This window comes from Maylandia zebra, linkage group LG11 (genome assembly GCF_041146795.1).
Source record: "Maylandia zebra isolate NMK-2024a linkage group LG11, Mzebra_GT3a, whole genome shotgun sequence".
Taxonomy (NCBI): domain Eukaryota; kingdom Metazoa; phylum Chordata; class Actinopteri; order Cichliformes; family Cichlidae; genus Maylandia; species Maylandia zebra.
In genome coordinates, this window is record NC_135177.1 from 34,692,051 (window position 1) to 34,716,996 (window position 24,946).

Genomic DNA, 24,946 nt, shown 5'->3' on the forward strand with positions numbered 1-24,946 from the left:
TAATATAGTTTTCATGTTGCAGGATAAAAGCTGCTACACTATTCTTTCTGTCACTATTCACCTTTTTGTATGGCTCAACACCGAAAAGTAACATTGTAACATTGTATTGTAAACTATACGTGCAACATATCCTGGCATTCCAGATGTTTCTGAGTCAAAGCATCTAAAAATAATAATTTGGCAATATGCGTAACCTTTTTTTTAATAAGAATGTGACTATGTTTTTATTTTTCTGTTACACATAACTCATATGATAGAGTTGGGTTGGGTTAGGCAGTGGGTGTGATGGGTGTAAGAGTTAGGTTTAGGTGTTTAATCTGAGTTTAATCTGGGGCCTGGGGAATATGGGAAAATGTAATAGCTTGGGCATTAAGATCTAAAAACCTAAGAATATGGTTTTCAATCGTTTTGTAATCTTCAAAGGGGAAAAAAGCAGTAGGAAAATAATGTTGTTTATCTGTGTTTTGCTGTCAACCATTTAAATAGATCTCCATCAGCCAAATAGGTTTTGCTTGTTCAGGTGATTGCACAGCTGGTTCTGTGGATGTGCAATCGTCTGTGGATGTGACACTTTTTCCTTCTTTGATTAACTTGTCTTCATTTGAAGACATTAAAAAAAGCTGGACACCTTTTAATGCTGTCTTGCAATCATATAAAAGTTGGATATACCTAAACAATTCCCTGCTTTGGTCCCACAAGATGACATGGATCCCTTTGGGGTTGTGTCAGGAAGGCCATCTGGTGTAAACATGCCGAGTGACCTTCTGTGGTGACCTCTTGTGAGTAAGGGAGCAGTAGAAAGTAGCGTTTGCAACATTAAGCTTAATAAATCTACAGTGGGGCAAAAAAGTATTTAGTCAGCCACCGATTGTGCAAGTTCCCCCACCTAAAATGATGACAGAGGTCAGTAATTTGCACCAGAGGTACACTTCAACTGTGAGAGACAGAATGTGAAAAAAAAATCCATGAATCCACATGGTAGGATTTGTAAAGAATTTATTCGTAAATCAGGGTAGAAAATAAGTATTTGGTCAATAACAAAAATACAACTCAATACTTTGTAACATAACCTTTGTTGGCAATAACAGAGGTCAAACGTTTACTATAGGTCTTTACCAGGTTTGCACACACAGTAGCTGGTATTTTGGCCCATTCCTCCATGCAGATCTTCTCGAGAGCAGTGATGTTTTGGGGCTGTCGCCGAGCAACACGGACTTTCAACTCCCGCCACAGATTTTCTATGGGGTTGAGGTCTGGAGACTGGCTAGGCCACTCCAGGACTTTCAAATGCTTCTTACGGAGCCACTCCTTTGTTGCCCGGGCGGTGTGTTTTGGATCATTGTCATGTTGGAAGACCCAGCCTCGTTTCATCTTCAAAGTTCTCACTGATGGAAGGAGGTTTTGGCTCAAAATCTCACGATACATGGCCCCATTCATTCTGTCCTTAACACGGATCAGTCGTCCTGTCCCCTTGGCAGAAAAACAGCCCCATAGCATGATGTTTCCACCCCCATGCTTCACAGTAGGTATGGTGTTCTTGGGATGCAACTCAGTATTCTTCTTCCTCCAAACACGACGAGTTGAGTTTATACCAAAAAGTTCTACTTTGGTTTCATCTGACCACATGACATTCTCCCAATCCTCTGCTGTATCATCCATGTGCTCTCTGGCAAACTTCAGACGGGCCTGGACATGCACTGGCTTCAGCAGCGGAACACGTCTGGCACTGCGGGATTTGATTCCCTGCCGTTGTAGTGTGTTACTGATGGTGACCTTTGTTACTTTGGTCCCAGCTCTCTGCAGGTCATTCACCAGGTCCCCCCGTGTGGTTCTGGGATCTTTGCTCACCGTTCTCATGATCATTTTGACCCCACGGGATGAGATCTTGCGTGGAGCCCCAGATCGAGGGAGATTATCAGTGGTCTTGTATGTCTTCCATTTTCTGATGATTGCTCCCACAGTTGATTTTTTCACACCAAGCTGCTTGCCTATTGTAGATTCACTCTTCCCAGTCTGGTGCAGGTCTACAATACTTTTCCTGGTGTCCTTCGAAAGCTCTTTGGTCTTGGCCATGGCGGAGTTTGGAGTCTGACTGTTTGAGGCTGTGGACAGGTGTCTTTTATACAGATGATGAGTTCAAACAGGTGCCATTCATACAGGTAACGAGTGGGGGACAGAAAAGCTTCTTACAGAAGACGTTACAGGTCTGTGAGAGCCAGAGATTTTCCTTGTTTGAGGTGACCAAATACTTATTTTCCACCCTGATTTACGAATAAATTCTTTACAAATCCTACCATGTGGATTCATGGATTTTTTTTTCACATTCTGTCTCTCACAGTTGAAGTGTACCTCTGGTGCAAATTACTGACCTCTGTCATCATTTTAGGTGGGGGAACTTGCACAATCGGTGGCTGACTAAATACTTTTTTGCCCCACTGTATATGCCAACTTTTATACTTGTTATGAAACCAATAAAAAAAGAAACAAGGCATGAAATTTGATTTTGCATCCCAGCTCACCGTGCACCTAACTTTAGACTGCTTATCTCACAGACTGTGAATTTACTTATTTCTGGTTAAATGAGAGGGTCTTGTATTCTTTTAGGCTAAGCCTTGATTTGGGACAGTTAGCTACAGCTGACCTTTAGATCTGCATCCTTAATGTGAAGTTAAATTACCCCAGATAGCAATTCTTCTCTTGTTCCATCAACACAAGAAAAACCTGCATACCTGAAGTGAGCCTGCTGTCATGCTTTTTAAGGTCCTTAGAGAAGTCTGACAGGCTGTCAGCCTCTAAGTGTACTTAATACATTTTAACTTTGTTCTGAACAAAAAAACTCTTCTCTTAATAACTGAATCCTGAAGAATTGACAAAAGGAACATTTTGACATTTCACCATTTAAATCTGTCTTTTTATTGTGTTAGTGTGATCGCGAAAAATCAGTCTCCTTCAGTGTAATTAAGAATGGCATAAATAGGTGCTTCTATGTTTTAAGCTCAACAAGAAGTGTTCATTAAGCACGCTATTAGAATAGAAGTGTTTTTGCATCAGTGTGAGCTGGAATATCGGTGTTAATGTACAGGTAGAGGGTGTACAAACCTTGTGCTTCTGTAGCTGGTAAAAGTGCAAACCTCCCTCAAGACGTCCGCGTTTGTCTTTGGAGAGATTTGCTGAATCATCTGGCTGTCTTCCTTTTGGAACCGTGAATGAATACAAATGGTTTCCTACTCTGCTGTGGTTGCTGTTTGATGGACATGGACATAGAGGCCCCTAAAAGTGAGTACTGCACCTCTAAAAGCTGCTTATCCACCAGGTAGTGTCAACACACTGAGTAATTCTACACGTTGCGAAAAGCTCTTCTGTGTCCTGAATACTGCACAGAATTGCATATTTTAGGTATAACAATCGAGGTTCATTGTCATGCTTAAAATGCAGAAAAACAAGCATAGCTCTTGTAAGCTGTTTGACTGAACCAGACCAAAGGCTAACTGGTAATAAGGAAATTAAAATCAGACTTTGTAATAACGACATTTGTGTTCACATGTAAAGTTTGTCTCCATCATTAGGTTGAAGCAAAACGAGACTGATTGTATCTAATGTGGAAAATTAATATCTGCATTCCTGGTGTTTTCATTTTTATATGGTGTGTGTTTATGAGTGCCAAATATAATACATTATGATGTGTTTGATAATAGCTTATAGTGAGTGAATGGAATGAATGAAAACCTGGACCCAAATAAGCCTAAACGCTTCATTCTAAAAGTCCACCACAAACGGGATGTCTGACTGCCTCTTTTTGATGTTTTTAGCCAAGAAAGCAGTGTGGCTCTGCAGCAATGATGGCTCTGTAAGGTAGTCGATCCAAAGCTTTGGCTCAGATTGAAATATCTTTGTATTATTATTGGATGAAGTGCCTTGAAAGTTGATTCAGGCATTCAGCATCCACAACAGGAGTTGCAAATTTAGACTGCATGTAAAATATGAATGTGTAGCTTCCAGGGCCCTGTTTCAGGAAGCCGGTTTAGAAAACTCAGAGTGAAAAACGATACGCAGGGTTGAGTAACCCCGAACTGTCCAACTCAGAATATTCGGTTTCAGAAAGGCTGATAACAAGTAGTTCAGTCAACGCGGAGTTGCTTTAACCCCAAGTGAAGCGCGCGGACGAGGATACATAAAGCCCTGATCAGTGGAGCACAGATTAAGCGAGTCACCATGGAGACGGAGGGAAAGAAGGCGCGGTCAATGTATTTTACAGCGCTTGAGGCCGAAATTCTGATGGCAGCATATGCCGATAACATGCAAATTCCGTGGAAAAAAGTAACACAGCGACAGCTGCAAAAGAAAGTGAGCATGCATGGCAAAACATAGCCGACAGAGTCAATGCGTGAGTGTTAATTTAAACATTGATCTAGGGATTTCCACCCATTTAACACGTTATTTTATCATATGTTATTTTATTTGTTATTTTATACATTTTATTTTGTGATGTGATGTGAGCGCAGGTGCAACCCAACAGGCCCCAAACGTTCCTGGCAGCAAGTAAAAATGAAATATAAAAATATAGTCCAAACAGGTAAGGTGTAATTGTATTATGAGCCATAGTGCTTGGTCTGTTTGTCCGATGTAAATCAATTGCAGTTAGAGGCTACATTAATTTTCTTTCTGTAAGCACTTATTGAAATTATCTGAGCACATTACAAGTACATATTTGCTTACTCTGTATGCTCAAATGTGACCCGTTATAGCCAACAGAAAAAAAGCGGAGGCCCGAAAAACAGGTGGGGGTCCTCCACCACCACCACTCACAGAGGCTGAGCAGTTGGCCCTCAGCCAAAACAGTGGGCGCCCTGTGGCTGAAGGCATCTCTGCGGGGACATCCTCTGAGTCAATAACCCCGCAAGACACAAGTGCCTACATAGGGGGTAAATTCAAAATAATACATGATGTGCATACATCCTTTCTTCACAGTCACCTTTGCAGTGCTGCTCATTCATTTGATAAACTCTTTACCATAATGGATTATTTTGTAGTGAAGTTATTTTCCTACTGATTTTGCCTTCCCTCAGTCTTGGTTGTCTTTGAGAGCATAATAACAATGAAGTGTAAGGTGATTGGTATGTTTGTTAATTGCCATTTGGTCCCTTGTAAGTTATAAGTGACCTGTATAAACCTCATATTCTATCAGTTGATGGTGATGGTGTACTGCATCTGGTGCAGCCTCCTGTTGAGCCAGACCAACATGCAGTTGTGAGTAATACTCCACAGATTATATGAGTTTACAGTAGAACAGCAATGTTGTTTATTTCTTTACTACAGGAAAATAATGAAGAAACATTGACAGCTGTTACAGAGGAGGAAGCAACAGAGACACTTTATGAGGTTTACATCTTTTAATACTTTGTGTACAGGAAACACAGGTGACCAATAAAGCCAGTTGAACAAAAAATCTGTTTATTCTTCTTTCAACATGTTGAGGTGATGGGTCAAAAGAAATGATTGTGACATATGGTGTCTCTGACTGCGCTTCCATCTTGTATGTCCGTGGGAGGGTCAGGATGTTCATGGTTTGGATCACTGCTGATGTTTGGTTCAGAAGGACAGTGTTCTCCTCTAATTGTGGCAATGTTGTGAAGAATCACACATGCCACAATAATGTCACATGCCCTTTCTGGGGTGACCCTGAGTCTTTGCAGGCACTGGAACCGGGCCTTAAGCATTCCGATAGTCATTTCAACTCTGGCTCTTGTCCTGCAATTAGCCAGATTATATCGCTGCTGTGGGCCCGGTTCAGGGTCAGAGTAAGGGGTAAGCAAATAGGGTAAACATGGATACCCCCTATCACCAAGCAAGTAGCCAGTGAACTCTCCTAAGACAGAAGGATACACTTCAGTTCAAATGTCCCTGAAGCAATTGGTCTTTATATATTTTAAAGTATTCTCAACTCACCATGTCCAAATTTTGTGCTCAGTGTACATTCACGGAATATTTGTGAGTCATGGACAGAGCCTGGCCACTTGGCTTCCACATTTGTGATAATGTTGGCAGCATCACATATGATCTTCACAGTGCAGAGAACACAAATTAGCATCCATTACTATGATGAAATAATTTGTTAGTTTGAAATGCTACAGGGAACTATGTACCTGTACATTAATGCTGTGGAAAGACTTCCTGTTCACATAGTCTCCTTCATTTACTGAAGGAGCAATGATTGGAATGTGAGTACCATCTATACAGCCAATCACGCCTGGGAACCGTGAAAATAAATGTGAAATTTAAGTAGTAGTTCAAGTATCACCACATCATAAATTAAGTTTTGGTCATCCTGATACCTGCAATTTTGTGGCATCCCTCTTTGATGAATCTTGTGGGTCTATGACCGGGGAACACCACAAACGTGTACAGGAGACGTTTCAGTGCAACTGTAACATTCCTGACTGCCCGACAGACGGTAGCCTTGGAAACGTGCTCAGCGTCACCAATATTATACAGAAAGCTCCCGTTTGCAAAAAACCAAAGTGCAATACAAATAATATGTACAGAACTGAGAGCATGTCCGCGATGTGTCACATGCGTAATATATGGCCTGAGGATGTTATCCAAATAAATTATAGATTGTGCTGAGAAACGGTAACGTTCGCACAGACAATCATCAGGAAATGATAAAATGTCCAAACGCGCTCTGATCACTCTCTCCCGGCGGAGAGCTCTGCGGAGAATTTGGGCTTCACGATCTACTGGCTCTTCAAGGAAGGGACACGCCATGTCTGACACTTCCTACTGTCAGGTTTCCGACAAAGGGGCGGAGACAGTCAGGGTTAGTTGTAGTAAACCTGTTAGGGGGCAGGTTAGTTTCACGGCGTGTGTCGTCATAGTGACTCACTCAGGCTTCAGCTGAACTTGCTTTGTGAAACCGAAAACCCAGAGTTTTCGTTAACTCAGGGTATACTTACTCAGTTTTTCCACTAAACCGGCTTCCTGAAACAGGGCCCTGGTCTGAAAAATGAAGCCAGTGTGGAAGTATTTTAAACCTGCATTCTTCTGCAGGGCCATCGGGGGCACCTCCTCTGAATGCAGAAAAAGACCAATTGTATAGAAACCTGTGGGAAATTGACACAGGCCTTTACTTGACCTGTAACCTTCACGTTCAGAAAGGAGGTTATAGTCTCATTTCTTTTTGAATGCAACAAATGGATGGCAAAGCTGACAAAGATTACAAAACTTCAGTATGTGCAGATTGAGGTTGCTACTGCATGACTACTCAGTCTCCAGACATTTACTATGTCGTCAAATGCTCAGAATCAGAAAGGGTTTTATTGTCAAATGTTGAGCGGGTTTACAACATTAGGAAATTGCTGCAGTGCTTCAGTGCAAACATACTGTTATAAATACTGTTATAAATTAAGCTTAAATAGACATGAAAATAAAAATGAGAATAAGAATTAAAAGTGCTAAGTAGATAGATAGATATATACATGATATATACATGAGTGCAGGTGGTGATCAGTGCCAAACATGGAATGATGCAGTGAACACAGCGTAGGGTCATGTGTTAGTGGTGGGAACAGTCATACGGTTATTGTTCATGTGTCCAACAGCAGAGGGGAAGAAACTGTTCTTATGGCGAGAGGTTCTGGTGTGAATGGACCGGAGCCTCCTGCCTGAGGGGAGCAGGTCAAACAGACTGTGTCCAGGGTGACAAGGGTCAGCTGAGATCCGAGCTGCACGCCCCAGTGTCCTGGAGGTGTACAGGTCCTGCAGAGATGGGAGTCTGCAGCCAATCACCTTCTCAGCAGAGTGCACAACACGCTGCAGTCTCTGTTTGTCCCTGATAGTGGCTCCAGCGTACCACACAGTGATGGAGGAGGTGAGGATGGACTCGATGATTGCAGTGTAGAATTGCATCATCGTCCGTGTTGGCAGGTTGAATTTCTTCAGCTGCCTCAGGAAGTACATCCTCTGCTGGGCTTTCTTAATGACGGAGGTGATGGTGGGCTCCCACTTCAGGTCCTGGGTGATGGTGGTACCCAGGAAGCGGAATGAGTCCACAGAGGTGATGGGGGTGTCAGTCAGGATGATGGGGGGGAGTGGGGCTGTGTGCTTCCTGAAGTCCACAATAATCTCCACTGTCTTCTGGGCATTCAGCACCAGGTTGTTGTGGCTGCACCAGGACACCAAACGTTCAACCTCTCTCCTGTAGGCAGACTCATCCCCGTCCGAGATGAGTCCAATAACGGTGGTGTCATCTGCAAACTTGATTAGCTTGACAGACTGGTGGGTGGAGGTGCAGCAGTTAGTGTACAGGGAGAAGAGCAGAGGAGAAAGAACACAGCCCTGAGGGGAGCCGGTGCTGATGGTCCGGGAGTCCGAGACATTCTTCCCCAGCCTCACATGCTGTTTCCTGTCCGTCAGGAAGTCAGTGATCCACCGGCAGATGGGATCAGGCACATTCATCTGGGAAAGCTTGCCTTGGAGATGGTCTGGAAGGATGGTATTGAAGGCAGAGCTGAAGTCCACAAACAGGATCCTGGCGTAGGTTCCTGGGGAGTCCAGATGCTGCAGGATGAAGTGTAGGGCCATGTTGATGGCGTCATCTCAGCCCTGATTTCAGTATGTATAGAAGCTCATGTGAGGTTATGGTTTTGAGTTTTGACTCTACACCAGCAGTGGGCAGCTGCTTTGGTGTTCATGAAATTAATAACAAATGCACTAGAGGGGCAATAATGACACAACACCTAAAACTGGAATGGTTTTACAGGTGGAGCCCACAGACTTTTCTCCCACCTCATCTTTTAGGACTGTCCATTTGGCTATGATTGCATCATAACTGGTAGCATGAGACGATAGCTGGACCCTAGAGGTTGCACAGGTAGTCCGACCCCTTAGCAGGCATGTTTGCCAAGCAAGGTCTACTGTGTCTCCAAGCACGGTTTCAGGAGCATGGAGCAGATTGCAGGAGACAGGCACTTACTCTAGAAGAGCTGGGTCCAGGTTTCCTCCTGGTGCTTACCAATGCCTGGCCTCATGTGGTGAGAGTATGCAGGCAGTTCCTGGAGGAGAATGGATGGCAATGATTGCCTCCATGCTTACCTAATCCAAATCCAGTAGACTGCCTCTGGGACATTATGTTTCAGTTCATCCAACCCAGCCAGGTTGCAGCTCAGAGTGTCCAGAAGCTCAGTGATGCCCTGGTCCAGATCTGGAAGGTGATTCCTCAGGACATCATCTGCTATCTCATTGGGAGCATGCTCCAATGTTGTCAGGTATGCATATGAGCACATGGGGTCATGCAAAGTACGGAGTAGCATTTTAAATTAGTGCAATGAAATTTCAGCAAAATGAATGAGACTGCCGCATCATTATTTTCACTGTTACTTTTGGGATGTCTCTGAATTCAGCCCTTTGTTCAGCCCTTTATATGTTGATAATTATAATTTCTATTAAACTATGTGTCATCCTTGTGTTCCTAACACGTTATCGAGTCCATATTCTTTTCTAAGTATTCCTTTCATTTTTGAGCAGTGCATTAATAGGTTTAGCTTTTTTTAAAACCATACAAATCAAAACCTGTAACATTTAGACTCATGTGGCTTACCACAGAAAATTTGTTTTTGAGTATTTTTCTGATAAATATATGTAACCGTTAGTTGATTTGTTTACTTATGTCACAGTTGCAGTTTGTTTGTTTGGATGTGTGATTACTGTCAGTCTGATGCAACAATATCAGGTTGGTCTGACATTATTAGAAAACAGTTTAAAAAGAAAAAAAGCTTCTTCTTTTTTTCAACCTTCTTACCACCCGACTGACAATCAGATCTGCATTATTTCTTTCTTCAACGTGTTTGCTCACAGCAGGGCTCTTATAAGAACGGCATGTATCAGGATTTCTATGCAAAACAGCATGTAAATGGAATGATTATATAACATGAAATGTCTGTCTGAGTGATATACCCCGTGGGTTGGTGTGATATAACGGTCAGCTATATTATCATCTCCTAACAACATGCATAAAGTGGAAAAAGCAAGATAAAGCTAGCAAGCCCAGCCTTATTTTGAGTGACAGCTGGCCACCAGGTCTGCACGCAAGAGGGTTTCATCTCTCCAGTGCTCTAGTTCTTAGCCAGCTTCAGGTGTGGTACTCAGCTTACACACACACACACACACACACACACACACACACACACACACACACACACACACACACACACACACACACACACACGTGGCCACCTTCTATCTGCCGTGATGGTGAGAGGATTTTGAGGCTTGGTTAAAGGGTTACACTCTACTTTAGTTCAAGCTTCTTGAAACAGATTTAAAAATCATGACTTCAAATCTGTCAACCTGTCTTTCACAAGTGTTTGATATGTTCTGGTTAAAAACACCATTAGTGTAAAGTATCTGTGTAAGTATATGATCTCATACATAGTATGCAAATTCATAGTTTTTTCTGCATGTGTCTCAGTGGCTTTGGTGATGACATGCTGACAGTTTAAAGCAGTGAGAGCCAGAATTCATTCACTGAGCTTCACAGCACATGACTGACGTGAAAGTCAATGAAATACTTATGATCTACATCAATAATTCTCAACCGGGGATATCAAATATATGCATTAGTGTGTGTTAAGGGGGTAAAATAAGCACACAGAGAGTGTTATGAATTGGTGTCAGGTGGCATTTTGTGTGTTTTTAAAAAATGTTTTTCAAGGTTTTATTTGTATAAAGCAAATTCACAACAGCAATCATCTCTGGGCACATCGCAATGCTGTGCCTGGAAATCCAGCGATTCTCTTTGAGCAAGGACTTGGTGACAGTGGGAGAGAAAGAAAAATCCTTTTCAACAGGAGGAAACGGTCAATCAAACGCGGTGCAATAAGGGCAGCTATCTGTTGTGAATGACTCAGCCGAGGGGAAAGAGGGGAAAAAAGAATAAAAGCACATATAGAGACAACAAACAATGCAACATTGAACACTCAGCATGTTGGAGGGGAAGTAACCTCAATTGAAAATCACGAGTCTCCGACACCAGTAATGCGCAGATAGATATAGTAAGCAAGAGGGGAGAGAAGAAACAGTACAAACTACAGAGACACAAGACACAGGCTAATGACAGTAGCGGCATACAAATTAACACAGAGTGGAGAGATCTGCATCGTGGGGGATCTTTCAGAAGCCTGAAGATGGCTTATCAAAAACCCAATTTTTTAGGGGACCTATTATACTTGTGCTCTCTCGTATGTAGTGTTACACTGTTGGAGACAGAGAGACTCAAATGCTTAGGACAGTTTATTATACTTGAATCTGTATGATGTGAGTGATAGCAAATATCCCTAATCTGGTCATCTCAGGCACAGAGCTCTGGCTCCGCTTTTCAAACCTTTTGGAAAAACAGGTTTGAAAAGTAAACTTAAGAAGCTTGTTTTCAACGGTGGATGACCTGAGGGACTGCAAGGTCGAGTGTAGGAACAATAAAGACTACTTTTAACTCAAAAATCATGCAAAGATACAACAGAAGAATAGTAAAAGAGAAGCAAAACTATGGAGTTCGCACTGAGCATAACAGGTACGCTTTCAATTTTGAATGCTCGCCTGCCTGAGTAGGAGCTGGTTTCACAGGATGAAAGCTGAAGGCCCTGCTTCAGATTGTACTTTTGGAAAGTTTAAAGAAAACAAGTAATCCTGCACTCTGCCTGCAGTCAGCTTTATTGGGATAATATGCTACTGTGAGGTCTTTAAAATATCATGGAGCTTGCTCATTAATGGTTTCATATGTGAGCAAGAGGATTTTAAATTCTGTTCAGAGTTTTACAGGAAGTTGGTGATGAGAAGCTACTATGGAGAATTATAGTCACTATTGCTGTAGCAATGTGGATCCACTGGAGGATTTTTTACAGAACCACTGGGACATCCTGAGAGTAAGAATTTATAGGAGTCCATCTTTGAAATGATAAATGCATGGAATAGTCTTCCAGCACCACTCTGAGACAGAGGGCAGACATTTGTTCAGTGTTTGAGTTAAAGGACATATCTTTCTCAAAAATGACTTGAAAGTTTATTACATTTAATATAGAAGAGAAATACCATCCAGAGTAAGATCAGCACAATTCAGTTCACTTCAAGTCTCTAGCACCAAATGCTAAATGGGCTTGTTCTTATATAGTGCTTTTCAACTCTACCTGAACACTCAAAGCAGTTTATACAACTTGCCCTATGTTTTCTTTTACTACATAAGTACTTTCTATGTAACACTGACATGCCGATAGATGCGTCAGAGAGCATCTTGGATTTAGTATCTTGCCCAAGGCTATTTGGCATACAGACTGAAGCAGCCAGGGATCAAACCACCTCCCTTCTGATTATTTGATGCCCTGCACTACCTCCTGAGCTACAGCTACCCCAAATCACAACATCAGTTGTGCCGAGTCATTTTTTCTTGCAAGGAAAGACCCTATAAACCAGGAAAACCCCCAACAATCATAAACCATGTCCGACCAAGCACTTGGCGACAGTAGGAATGAAAAACTCCATAACGTACGGCATACCATGTTGTTATGCTGTACGTTAGGATGCTCTCTATGGTGGCTCTGTAAAACGTCACCAGCAGCCTCTCCTCCAGGTTGTTCCTCCTGAGCACTCTCAGAAAGTGGAGACGCTGCTGGGCCTTTTTAACCACCGCTGTGGTATTTGCAGTCCAGGAGAGGTCATCAGAGATGTGCGCGCCCAGAAACCTCATGGAGTGTACCCTCTCCACACAGTTCCCGTGAATGTAAAGTGGGGCCGGGTCTGCTCTGCCCTTCCTGAAGTCCAAGATAAGTTCTTTAGTTTTCGTGGTGTTCAGTTGGAGGTTGTTAACTGAACACCACTCAGTCAGTCTGCTGACCTCATCTCTGTAGTCCGACTCATCCCCCCTTGAGATGAGTCCAACCACTGTGGTGTCATCCGCGAACTTTATGATGGTGTTTGAGAGATGGGTAGGGGAGCAGTCGGATGTGTAGAGCGTAAACAGGAGGGGACTCAAAACACATCCTTGTGGAGACCCGGTGCTGAGTGTGATGGTGCTGGACAGGTGGGGGCCGAGTCTGACAGACTGTGGTCTATTTGTCAGGAGTTAAATCATATAAGTTTTTACTATTTCTTCTCCATATGGGCAAACTGCAGGTTCCACAGAAGAAGTCTGAAAACTGAAGGCTCTGCCTCCCATTCTACTTTTCTACTTTTGATTAAAAGCCAAAATAGGAGAAATATGCTGTCTTTCTGTCAGTACTCCCGCAGCAGCATTTTTAATCAAGCGAAGGCTTTTTCAGTATGTATGTAAGTTTAGACACACCTAGTGTTTCTGAAATTCTTAACTGTCAAATTGCCTGAATTTTGAATATAAATATAGAAAAATAAGGCCTTTGTATTTTTGAAGACATGTCTGTGTGTCACCAAATGTTTCTTTCAGATAAATATTGTGAGTAAGGATCCCATCAGTAAAAACAACAGATTTTTCCATTTTGGGTTTGAAAGAGTTTGCGTAACATTTTCAAAAAAGTTATTTCCAAGTTTACATCTTGGGCTGATTAATATGCTTAAGTGTCAGATTGCTTCCACTTGAATTGTGACAATTACTCTGACTCAGGGGGCTGATTCATTCAGACGGACATATTCAACCCCCTGCTGCAACCAAGTTTCTATGAGACAAAACACGTAAATCTGTTGATCAGCTATCGAATCTTTTACCAACATAGATCTGGAATAGAGATCTGATTTTTAGTATTACCTGTCTTATTATTTGGTTCTGTTATTCCTATGAGTATAAACAGGAGTGTGATAGCTGCAGTGAACCTGCAGCTTTGCGGTATGTAGCACTGCAACTCCTGATTTCAACTCTAGATTGACATGCACAATATTCTATCAAACTCAACATTATTTATGTATGTAAGAGCTCTGTTATCCGCAGTGGGATGATTTCTGTCTTCTAATAAGACCAGAATTTCCCCAGAAGTTTTTCCAGTTATCCATGTAGAAGACGATTAGATACCCTTTTGACAGCCAGCAGTTGACGACGTCACATGACTACAAGTTAGCATTAGTGAAATCAGGCAGAGAAAAAGTCCAGGGTCTGAAATTGATGTTGCAAGTAACACATCATTAATTTTTGTGACCCCTAGTTGCTGTAATCAGGTGTTATTTCAGTGGATGTGAATAACAATCATTCTGTGTTTATATTTATCCTCAGCTTGCATTTTCAAGTAAGATCTATTGTTGCCCGCTCTTGTTCCAAGAACAGACTGTTTCTGAGAACCTACAATGCCCTATTTTTAATATTTAGATACTAAAGACTTGAATTTGTTTCTCAGCCAGTGTGCAGCTGACTGGGGAAAATCTGTGTGAAATGGAAACTAGTTACTGGTGAACATTGCCTCCTTCTGATTGTCACTCAGACTTTTTCCTGGCTACTCGGGATATAGAAGTCGATCCTAAGTGTTAGGGGAACAAGACGAACAAGAGTGTTTGTGTTAAAATTCAAAAGTAGAAACTGTCAAATCATTTAATGAGATTTAAAAATCAGCTAACCACAGCATGATACACTGTATATAGGAAATGGCCACCATACCGTCAACTATTGTTTAGTGAAGTCCTTGCAAGAAGTATTGAGCTGAGTAGTTCTTAGTGTTTTGTAATTGCCCTCTGCATACTCACACACTTCAACATAGGATGCTTTATCATCCTTTATGACTTTATTGGTAACCATAGGATGGGAAACTAGCAATAAAGTCTATAAATCCAACAGAAAAATATTTGCACACAAAAAAACTCAGCAGCGGAGTCATTTTCTTCTTTAAAATCAAAAATATTTTTTTTGCAACCAAAGTCGTTGCCCCTTGCTGGACTTGAAATTGACAATGCACTGCACTGAGAAGTGCAACAAAATATCTGTATACATCATCATATTCACAAAAATGGACCTTGAGGTGAATACAGTGTTGTTAGACTAGCCAAAAAGCTGCAGCCATGACTGGTGGACTGCAATTGGTTCTGTTTCCACTAATGTGAATCAGCTTTAACTCCTTATTACCAACGTAATGCAAATGAAAGTCTAGCTAGCAACTACCTCTGAAGCAAGTATAAAGTACTGAATGCAAGTGAAAAAATAATTAAATAGTAATTAAAATCAAAGTGAGAGAAGAGAAAATTGTCCAGTTTTCATCACTCCAAATAAAAAATTGGACCAGAATCCCTGCATCTTATGTAAAAAATATTCTTAATAACATCATTTTTAATATTGTCAGTAAAAATGTGAAACTGCTCTCAATACTCGTCTACTCACACTGTGTAATTCAACGTAAAAAACATGACCAGAGCTATTTTCCACAGTGGTTCTAAAGTCATTCAATAGTACACCACGTACGTACCAGTTTTGTGTGACTGTAAACATGCGTGTGTTTTTCCACCCTTGCTCCATACAGTGCATCGGCATGCCTACCGCTGTCTCTGCAGTATATACACACGCATAAACATTTCAAGAGAAAGTCTGAAGCAAAATGGTTGTGATATTTAAAAAGTCATAATCATATTCACTTCTGACTTTACAAAGGGCACAGCCCATAGGGGGTCCATAGAACATTAGAATAAATAAGTAATGAATATTCCGTTTTGTTCCTTTCAGCACTGTAGCCAGTTACATCTTAGAATTCCATCAAAAAATAAAAACAATCTTTTAAAGATCCATAATCCTCTTTTGCCTCAGGATGCCCAGACTGGTCAAAATGTTATCAGTGAAGTCAGTGGACAGGGGGCTTAGTGGCAAGGTATATTATATTTGATTACAAATTTACTACTTTCTGGTAAATGACATATCTGACATGGGCTTTTTGTTATCGTCTATGGAACCTGATATACACTCGGCAGCAACTTTGTTAGGTCCACCTGTTCAACAATCATCTCTGAGGCTTACAGAGGATGGTCTGAAAAAGAGAAAATATCCAGTGAGCAGCAGTTCACTGGAAGAAAACACCTTGTTCATGCCAGAGGTCAGAGGAGACTGGTCAGAAAGCTTCGACTTGGTAGGATGGCACAAATAACTCTCTGAATGGACAGCACATTGAACCTGGAAGCAGACAGAAGACCACACCAGTCTGCTGCCACGCCTGCCATCTAAGAACAAGAAACTAAGACAACATAGCTCACATGGACTTACCAATATTTTACAACTAAAGACTGTAGAAATGTTCCCTGGTTTTATGTTAACATCAGAATTTGGCATAAATATTATGAAAGCATGGATTCATCCTGCTGTGTACCAGCTTCAGGCTGGTGGTGGTGCTGTAATGATGTGGATGTTTACTTGGCAAACTTTGGACCCCTTATAATACCAACTAAGCACTGTTTAAATGCCACAGTTGACCATATGCATCCCTATATGACCAGAGTACCCATCTTCTGATGGCCCTGGGGTACTGTGTCATGCCACAAAGCTCAAATCTTCTCAAATTGGTTTTTTGAAGATGATAATGAGTTTGCTGTACTCACATGGCCTACACAGTCACCAGATCTCAGTCCAACAGAGCATCTTTGGAGATATAACGGGAGTTTCACTGTCAAATCTGCAGAAACTGCAGGATGGTATCCTGTCAATAGCACTGAGGCAACTCTGAAATTAAACGAGGGTTGTGCAGTACTACCATGGTTTACCTACTAAAGTGACAGGTGAGCATTTAAATCCAAATGAAACATTGCCTGAACTTCGTTTGGTCTTTGGGGGTTTTTTTTGGAATTGCTGTTGATATGTGATGAAAACATGTATTTTTATGTTATGCACAAAACAGGATTTTGAGATATTTGAAGCAGTTGTGGGGCTTTTAGTTTATTTTGAAATCAAACTACACAAACACTCCTAACGAAACAGATCAGCTGAGCTTTTATATCAGAACATTAAGAATGATTTACCAAATCCACCCAACTTACTGTGGGTGTAGAGTTTTCTTTTAAAGATCATTTGAGCTTATCACAGTTTTACAATTTAGTTCTGCAGACTGGAAGTTGTAATTAAGCTGTAATTAAGCAAAACTCTTTAAATTCAGATGTGTGCTTACAAATTCCAAACACAGTACCATTACAATTTTTTTCACCATTTGGCACATCAGTGTAGATATACATCAACAGATATAGGCAGTCGACCGTGCCTTCACATATGCCACATCAAAAATACATCAGTTCATTTCCCCTGGGGTCGTAGAATAGCAATCTGCCGCATCTGCATAAAGCCTTCTGGGAAATAAACAGATTCCTATACCTCTACAATAAGTTTAAACTCCTTCTGGACTCAAACTACTCTGCATCAAGCACCACTCCAGTGAAGGTGGCAGTCATTTTCTCACAAAAGTTTGTTATTTATTTATTTAGTTAGTTTTAATTTTGCTAAGTGCATGCCCTGCTTCCCTCTGCGCTGCACACATTCACACCTGGCAGATGGCCAGTACAACCAGTTTTTTTTACTATTGAGCACTTCACAGCTCTTTTGGGGTGAAGTGTTCAAACTTATCTCAACAGTAGCTGGAGGTGGAAGTGTTTCTCATTCACAGGCTCACATTTTGCTCAGGTTTACATTGCATTAAAAATGGGGATGTGAGGAAGGAGGACCCAGGCGTGGAGCTCTGAATGCAAACAGTGCTGTTTATTTACAGTGAAATGGAAAATAACAATAAATCCTCAGTGTTCCTTGTCCCCGCTCCTCAGTGTCTGAGCACCCCATGCTCGCTGCCCTCTTGTCTCCACTCTTCTCCTGGGGAGATAACAAACAGGCAGCCGTAAGACACACACAATGCAGCAGACTAACTGTACTGACTGTCCGAAAGACTAACGTGAAGTCACGCAATGATTCAGCGTCAGAAAGAGCTCCACCACACTCTTAAGTAGCTCCTCCGACGAGGCTTGATCAGCTGTGTGAGGGTCTCCAGGTGTGGCCAACCACCTGGCTGGGCCACACCCACCAGGCCTGAAGGTGGTCTCAGAAACACTGGCATACACACACACACACACACACACACACACACACATACCTGCAAGCAGGGAGAACGAGGGTCAGCACACCAAAAACACACATGATAAAAAGACCATAACTGCTCAGGGACCCTGGATCAAACTGACCCAGGACCCTGACAAAAAAGGTGTGCGTTAGGCTCATGCAACACTGCATAGCCTCTTCACTGACGCTGGATATCACTTCAGGTTTTACATTAGTTTTCAGTACTTTTCTTTTTTTTATTGTCGCATCAAAATTTTACACAGCGGCTGCTGCCAACTTTCAACTTACTTGTCACATTTTTAATCAGAATATATATAATGAACCTCACCAACACATGTAAACCATTTCAAATGTATTTTTGTAAATTGAGAAAAATTGGATTAAAATGCGTCTGAAATAAGTATGACATGAGCCATACTACGACAAATTGGTGTGTATCATGTACCCTAGAGGGTTTCTAAACACAACGTAGTCACAATTTCACTGTGCTGCTAATGAGATCTGATAGCACGTTGACATATGTAAAAAGTAATAAAGCGCAGAAAGGTGCTTTATTTTGCTGCTGAACATCAAACAATGAAGTATCTTTTCATTCCACACGAGAAAGGCACGTATTAATAAGTCAACTTCTCAAAAAAGTTGGCACTGAGGCAACAGGAAAAGTAAGCAGTAACCAAAAAGTAACCAACAAACAAACAAACAAACAAAACCAATCCTTCTGCACAAGGGACAAGGCCAAAAGTCATTATTGGATCTCCATGATCTTGGAATCGCCAGGCCCTCAGGGCAGCACTGCATTAAGCACAGACATGAGTTTTAAAACTAACTGGGCTACACATCCATAAATGCAGGTATGCAGGTTAAAGTTCCATCGTGTAGAAAAGAAGCCATGTGTGAATATGATCCAGAAACACCACTACCGATTTGATGTAATAGACAGACTTTTTAGGGAAATGTCTGTAGTATAATACACTTCAATCTATAATAAATTGTGCTCAAACAAAGTTCAAACAGAGAATCACTAAAAACCTCAGAATACATGGTCATAAAACATTGTCTTTTGGCTCCCCAAATTTCCGTTTAAACCATCAGTCCTCAGCATAAAAGGTAAAAGCACTTACTTTTCAAACCTTCAGCTTCCTGCAACCTCCCTGCAATGCATCAGCCACCCAGGAGTGAATCATGAATAGTTTGCAAATAGCTAAAATGTTAGTGCTGAGGTGGTACAATGAAGTAGATGAAGAGATGCACAAAGAACCCAAGGTGCAACAACCTTGACAGTGCTGCTGGCAAGCTGGCAATACTTTCGCCCTAACAAAAGAGTAAAAATAGACTTGAGGAAGTGGTGGAGAAAAATAAAGCAAGGACGAGGTGGTCAGTGTGATAACAGTTACTGAACAGCCTGCTGTAGCAAGTTTGTGAATTGAGATGTCAGCACCAACTCTCGGTAATTTGAGACTTACTGTTTAAGTTGTCTTACTGTAAATAGTATCATTTCTATTCACAGCCAAATAAGTCAGAAGTTAGCAGATTAGCTGAAAGCTAAATTCAAGAGTAGTTTTGTCCCCAGTGGTCATCTCTGTTTCCTGTTCGTCACTTTAATGGTCCTGATGGAAATCTCCAGCACCGTTTTCTGTGTGAGTGATTAAACATCTCTAAAAGTAGAAAATTTACCAGATATAATTGATTTTATTTAATAGATTTTCTACAACATCCTCAACATGTCTGTGTAATGAAAGCCGTGTCTAATTATATAATTATCTTTTTTTCTTATTTAAAAATTTTGTTCATATTAAAGTTTATGTCAGTCTGTCACCAGGCATCTTACTGCAGTAAAGTGATGACATAATTGCTCAGCTCAAAGCTGCACGAAGGAATTCTGACGAGAGAGCGTTTTAAATTTAGTAGCTGTTGATCAAAAGAGTGACAACAACTGGGGAGGTTGCTTAATTTCAAAGCAAAAGCAATCACAGACGCACACCTGCACAACCTGCAGATTTACTGTAGAATGAAGTGGCTAAGTGGGAAGGTTTTCAAAAACTGATGAGTCTTTTCTTAGTCAAATAAAAAATGTTAAAAAAGAAAAACAGGGGGACAAATTTACCAAAACTGGCTTAAACTGAGCATTTACCAAGTGATATGTTAATTTATTTCTGTCATTTGTCATTCAATCATTTCCAGCTCTTATAGTAGTTTTACATTAAAGGATATTCCAACGTGAAATGTTAGACATTCACATCACAAATCTTGCCTTACAGTGGTAGTAAATTTGGAAATGATCATTTGTGAATGACAAAAGCAAATAGGAGAGATAAATTAAAGCAAAAGAATTATCGCATGTTAGTTCAGCTCCCACTTCATATTCTCCTCTCAGGTAAATCACCTTCTTCAGTGAATTATTCCTTATCACGACAGATGTTCAGAGCCTGCAGAGATGAAAATTAACAGCTGGACATAATAAAGAAAAAAGTGTTGTCTCACTGTTAGCCTTATATGACTACACATGCAAAAATATAGTTGGTACTATTCTGGAACGTCATCTTGTAGAACTCTCATCAATTATTCTTGCAAATCCCACAGTGCAGCTAAAAGCATTCTGAAGAAAGAAATTATCCAAAAGACAGAAGAATTTTGCAGCCTTTATTTCCATCTCTTATGTTTATCTACTCGCAGCTCTGTGCACTTTGGATTTAAAACACATTGATCAGACCCCTGCAGACAAACTGTGATCTTTCTGCATAGATTACTTTTCAGAATTGACAAAATGCTGCTGCTAGCATTTTTAAAACTAATAAATTCACACCAATAAGTAAAACATCCAGAGGTACAAACTTTATGAGGAAGAGAACATGACATTAAAGAGTAGTGTAGTAGTCTACACGTTCACCTAACAAAGTGAAAGCTCCCTGGTTTGATCGCTGGAGGAGATCACAGAAAGAGCATCTGGTGTAAAAACAATCTGCCAAATCAAACGTTTGGACTTACCTGCTGTGGTGGCCCCTTGTGAATAATGGAGCAGGTAAAAGTAGCTTCAGATGACAAGAATAAAGCTTTAATTGTATGAAGACACATAAAAACCAGGACCAAATTCACTAATATATTAAGTAATTAAAAGTTGTAATACAAGTATATTATTCAGTGTCACCTGACCCAGCTCTAACTATATGCTTTGTGAAAAAGAGGGTCGCTACTTGAACAATTAGGCTTAAAACTTTCCTTTTTGAGTTGTTTTCCTGTTAAAAGGAGGATTTTCCTTCCATTGTGAAAGAAAAAAAAACTAGAACCTCACATTGAACAAAAAAGAATACTTATAGCATCAGTGACACATGTTATTGAATACATCTGCAATTTCCAGTTAGCCTAACTGCATGACCATGGTTAAAATATCTCATGATAACACCAGCTTTTTCATTTTTGGACCAATAGGCTCTGGCTTCTGGCATTTCTGCATCATAGCTCCACAAGAAAAATAATACTGATTGTTACATTCCAGCGGGAATCATAAGGCATGGAATAACTCATTTGAAGCCATAATAATCAAAATCCTCCCCAAAACCCAGCATAGACAGTTGTTACTTGCAAAGGCTGGAGAAAAAAATCAAACCCAGATCTTCAGGGTTTGTCAGCAGACATCTGAGTTTCTCTGAAAGCTCAGGCAGTGTAAGGACTGATATTCTGTACCTGAAATTTTTCAATGGAGGTCTTGTTTCCTTAAGGAAGACAGTGTGTTTTTTGGGCTTTGCCAGATAATTTTTTTTAAATGAATGGTGATAAATATAATCTAAAGCTTGCCTCCATATTTTTAAAGAATAAGAATGTGTTTTTAATTTGAGTTGGGTGCAACTAAAACACACATCCTCAACACATAAACAGAATAAAAAGAATGCCAAAGGCATTTATTTTATTTTTTTTGATTGATTTAAATATAGATTTGAGCTTTATCAAAGAGAATGTGTCTGTGAGAAAGCAAATAGAGAAAAGTAAAACATTTCCTTTGTAAGCAGTCTTCGTATTCAGCACAGAAAAAGGTTGATAGAATCTTCAGTCACATACATCTTTATAACAAATAAATCAAATTGTATTTCAGCAACAAATACTGCATGATTCATCAACTCTTTTCATCGGTCGTCGTGTGTGTGTGTGTGTGTGTGTGTGTGTGTGTGTGTGTGTGTGTGTGTGTGTGTGTGTGTGTGTGGTAACGTTAGGCTTATAGTTTTTGCTCAACAGCCTTTTAATTGAATATCTGCACATAGCTGTGTACTGCAGCATGGGAAAAGAGAGGCAGGAGGTGGAAAGATGAAGGAGGAGCCTGTAGAAGAAGAAAAGAAAAAGTAATTAAGAGCAAGAGAGAAAGAAGGAGAGAAGGTCTTTGGACTGTGGGGAAAAGTAAGAGAGAGAGGGAGGGTAGAACTAGTGCTGTTAAGCCAACGCTGACTTCATGTCTCACTGTCACCTCCGGGCCCAGTGCTGTTCTGTGCTGATGCACACAGTCTTCTTTGCCCTGTAGTAAGATGTGTGTGTGTGTGTGTGTGTGTGTGTGTGTGTGTGTGTGTGTGTGTGTGTGTGTGTGTGTGTAGAGCAGTTTTTGAGAGAACAAGTTTGAGTTTTAGATAATCAGAGTGTGAATGTTTTGTGACGGTTAGGGTAAGGAGCGAGGGAAGAAATTATGTCCGTGTTGGGAGAATGTGTAACAAAATAAAACCAGAGAGTACTGACATTACTTTTTGTAGCAAATAACTTAATGTGGCAGTTTTGTAATTCAAGTAATCCATTGTTTAGTTTGCTTTTAATAAATGAAATTAGTTGCTAAAAAAGTTGCACCTTTTCCTCGTTCCTTTTGCTGCCAGAGTTGAAGGGGAAAAATCTGTAATGCATTTACACTAATTCTATTTCCTTCTCCTTGAGAGGTACCTGTATATTTGAAGGCATCAGTCCTGCAGTTGTATAAGTGTGCGTGTTGATTTCTGCTTCAGGAGGAGAATGACGTCAGGTCTACAGGTTCAAAACATCAAGACCTACTTTTTGATTTGTCTAACTCTGACTGTGATTCCAGGGGAAATTCAAAAGCTTTTTGCAGGTTACTTGTGGAGGAGATGACACGAATATCAACTGAGATAAAATCAGTTCATTCAAAGTTAGATGTACAGAAAGCCTGCCTGTTGATTCTTTTCATCTGGATGCAGCATTTCCCACTGAAGATTCTGCGTCCAGATGAAAATAATCAGCTTTCTGGGATTTCTTTCCCTGGGTGATCAAGGATGCATCAAGACATTTCAACAAGTTACTTTTCTCAGGAGGTAACACTGTAACCACAGATTTTATATATGTATAGTAGAATAACTCAAAAGAATAAAAACAATAGGATAATACAAACTACAGTAGAAGTATAGTGGCATGAGGTTGGAAAGATTGGCTGTCTCTATCCATGCAGAGCATGGTCTGCATTATCCAAGATAAATAACAGTTTGTTTAGTGACCTCCGCCCCACCAGAGCCACAGTCATTTGTATGCTTGTTTGCAGACTTCCTATAGTGGAGTAAGAGAAGTTTAGGTCATTGCATTGGTTGCTCCATGCACCAACTGTGATGTCCTCATAGCCCTGCAACCATTTATTCTTACACTTGAAGCACACCAAACTTGCTGCAGTATTCTCCTTAATAAGATGTCACCACTGCATCAGTACACCACTAGAAGAAGTTAAAACAGGAAGCAAAGGGATCAATTAGTTTTTTCTCAAGAAAATCTCACTTTTAAAGCTGCAGCATTTCCCTCTCCATAATCTGAGAATGTCTCCTGATACAGCAGTGGTCAAAAGTTTATTTAAATTCATTATAGGAATGACTGTCATGGTAATTATAGGCCGTTATTGATTTCTTTGAACTGTTGTTTTTCCAGGATGTAATGATTGTACAGCATACGTATTTAACCCTCTCAAGACAGGCGTTGCAGATTTGCAACAGTTAAAAACTAACAACCTGATTACCCCACATACATATTTTATGAGGGTTTTTTTTACTCAGAAGTACCACTGCAGGTGTTCTTTTGTGCATTAGCAACAAAAACTTAATTTGAGCCTGAGAGGGTTAATGACTTTTACAAAACAAGAATTGGGACCATAATCTTGAATTCATTTTAGATTTTCCTCAAATCAACACGGTCAAAATTAAACACACAAGGTCAAATATATGCATTTACTCCCACTAATATTAATCAATCTATGTATGTATTAATGTATTAAATAATACTTATTAACTATCCCTTAGTAAGTTGCAGTTCAACTACAATTTTATTAGGCATCAACAAGCTTCTGGCATAATTCTGGGGGGAAATTTGACGACTCCTCTTGGCAGAATTCATTGAAGTTGGTTGGTTTCCTGGCACAGAGCTGGCTTTTAAGCATAGTCCACACACAGTCAAGCATGATGGTACCACCGCCATGCTTGACAGTTGGTACAGTGTTCCTAGGTCTGAAAGCTTCACTGTTATTCCTCCAAACAAAGCTCTTGTCACTGTGGGCAAATAGCTCAGTCTTTGTCTCATCTGATCATAAAACTTTTAAACAGAAGGTATTTAGAATTTAGTTTGTCCATGTGGGCAGCTGCAAAATTCAGCTGAGGATGAAGATTCTAATTTTGGAGTAGAGGCTTCTTTCTTGGTCAGTCGATGGCCATGTAAAACTTACTTCACTGTGGACAATGACACTGGTGTTCCAGCAGTTTCCAGTTCATGGAAGTCTTGAGCCTTGGTGGTTCCTGGCTTGTTCCTGAACATCCTAGGCAGTTTGCTGTCATATAAGTGTGACAGTTTTGCTCTTCTTCCAGACCTTGGAAAAGTGATGACCAGTTTGAATAACTTGTATTTATGTACTTTTTAAACAGATGATTCTACAATCTTACTGGTTATGGAAGGAATTTGTCAAAGCCCTGACTTCAGTGC

The 24,946-nt window shown here is 40.6% G+C and overlaps 1 protein-coding gene and 1 long non-coding RNA gene across 11 annotated transcripts in view; one reads left to right on the forward strand and one right to left on the reverse strand.

Moving 5' to 3' along the window:
• The window catches only part of syngap1b (synaptic Ras GTPase activating protein 1b), a 189,856-nt gene that overhangs the window by 72,618 nt on the left and 92,292 nt on the right, over window positions 1-24,946 (forward strand). The window lies entirely within an intron of this gene.
• On the reverse strand, window positions 5,276-6,250 carry LOC143421126 (uncharacterized). Its single transcript, XR_013100887.1, has 2 exons — window positions 5,947-6,250; window positions 5,276-5,866 (listed from the first exon to the last, which is right to left on the reverse strand). It is a non-coding gene; the product is annotated as an uncharacterized LOC143421126 (long non-coding RNA).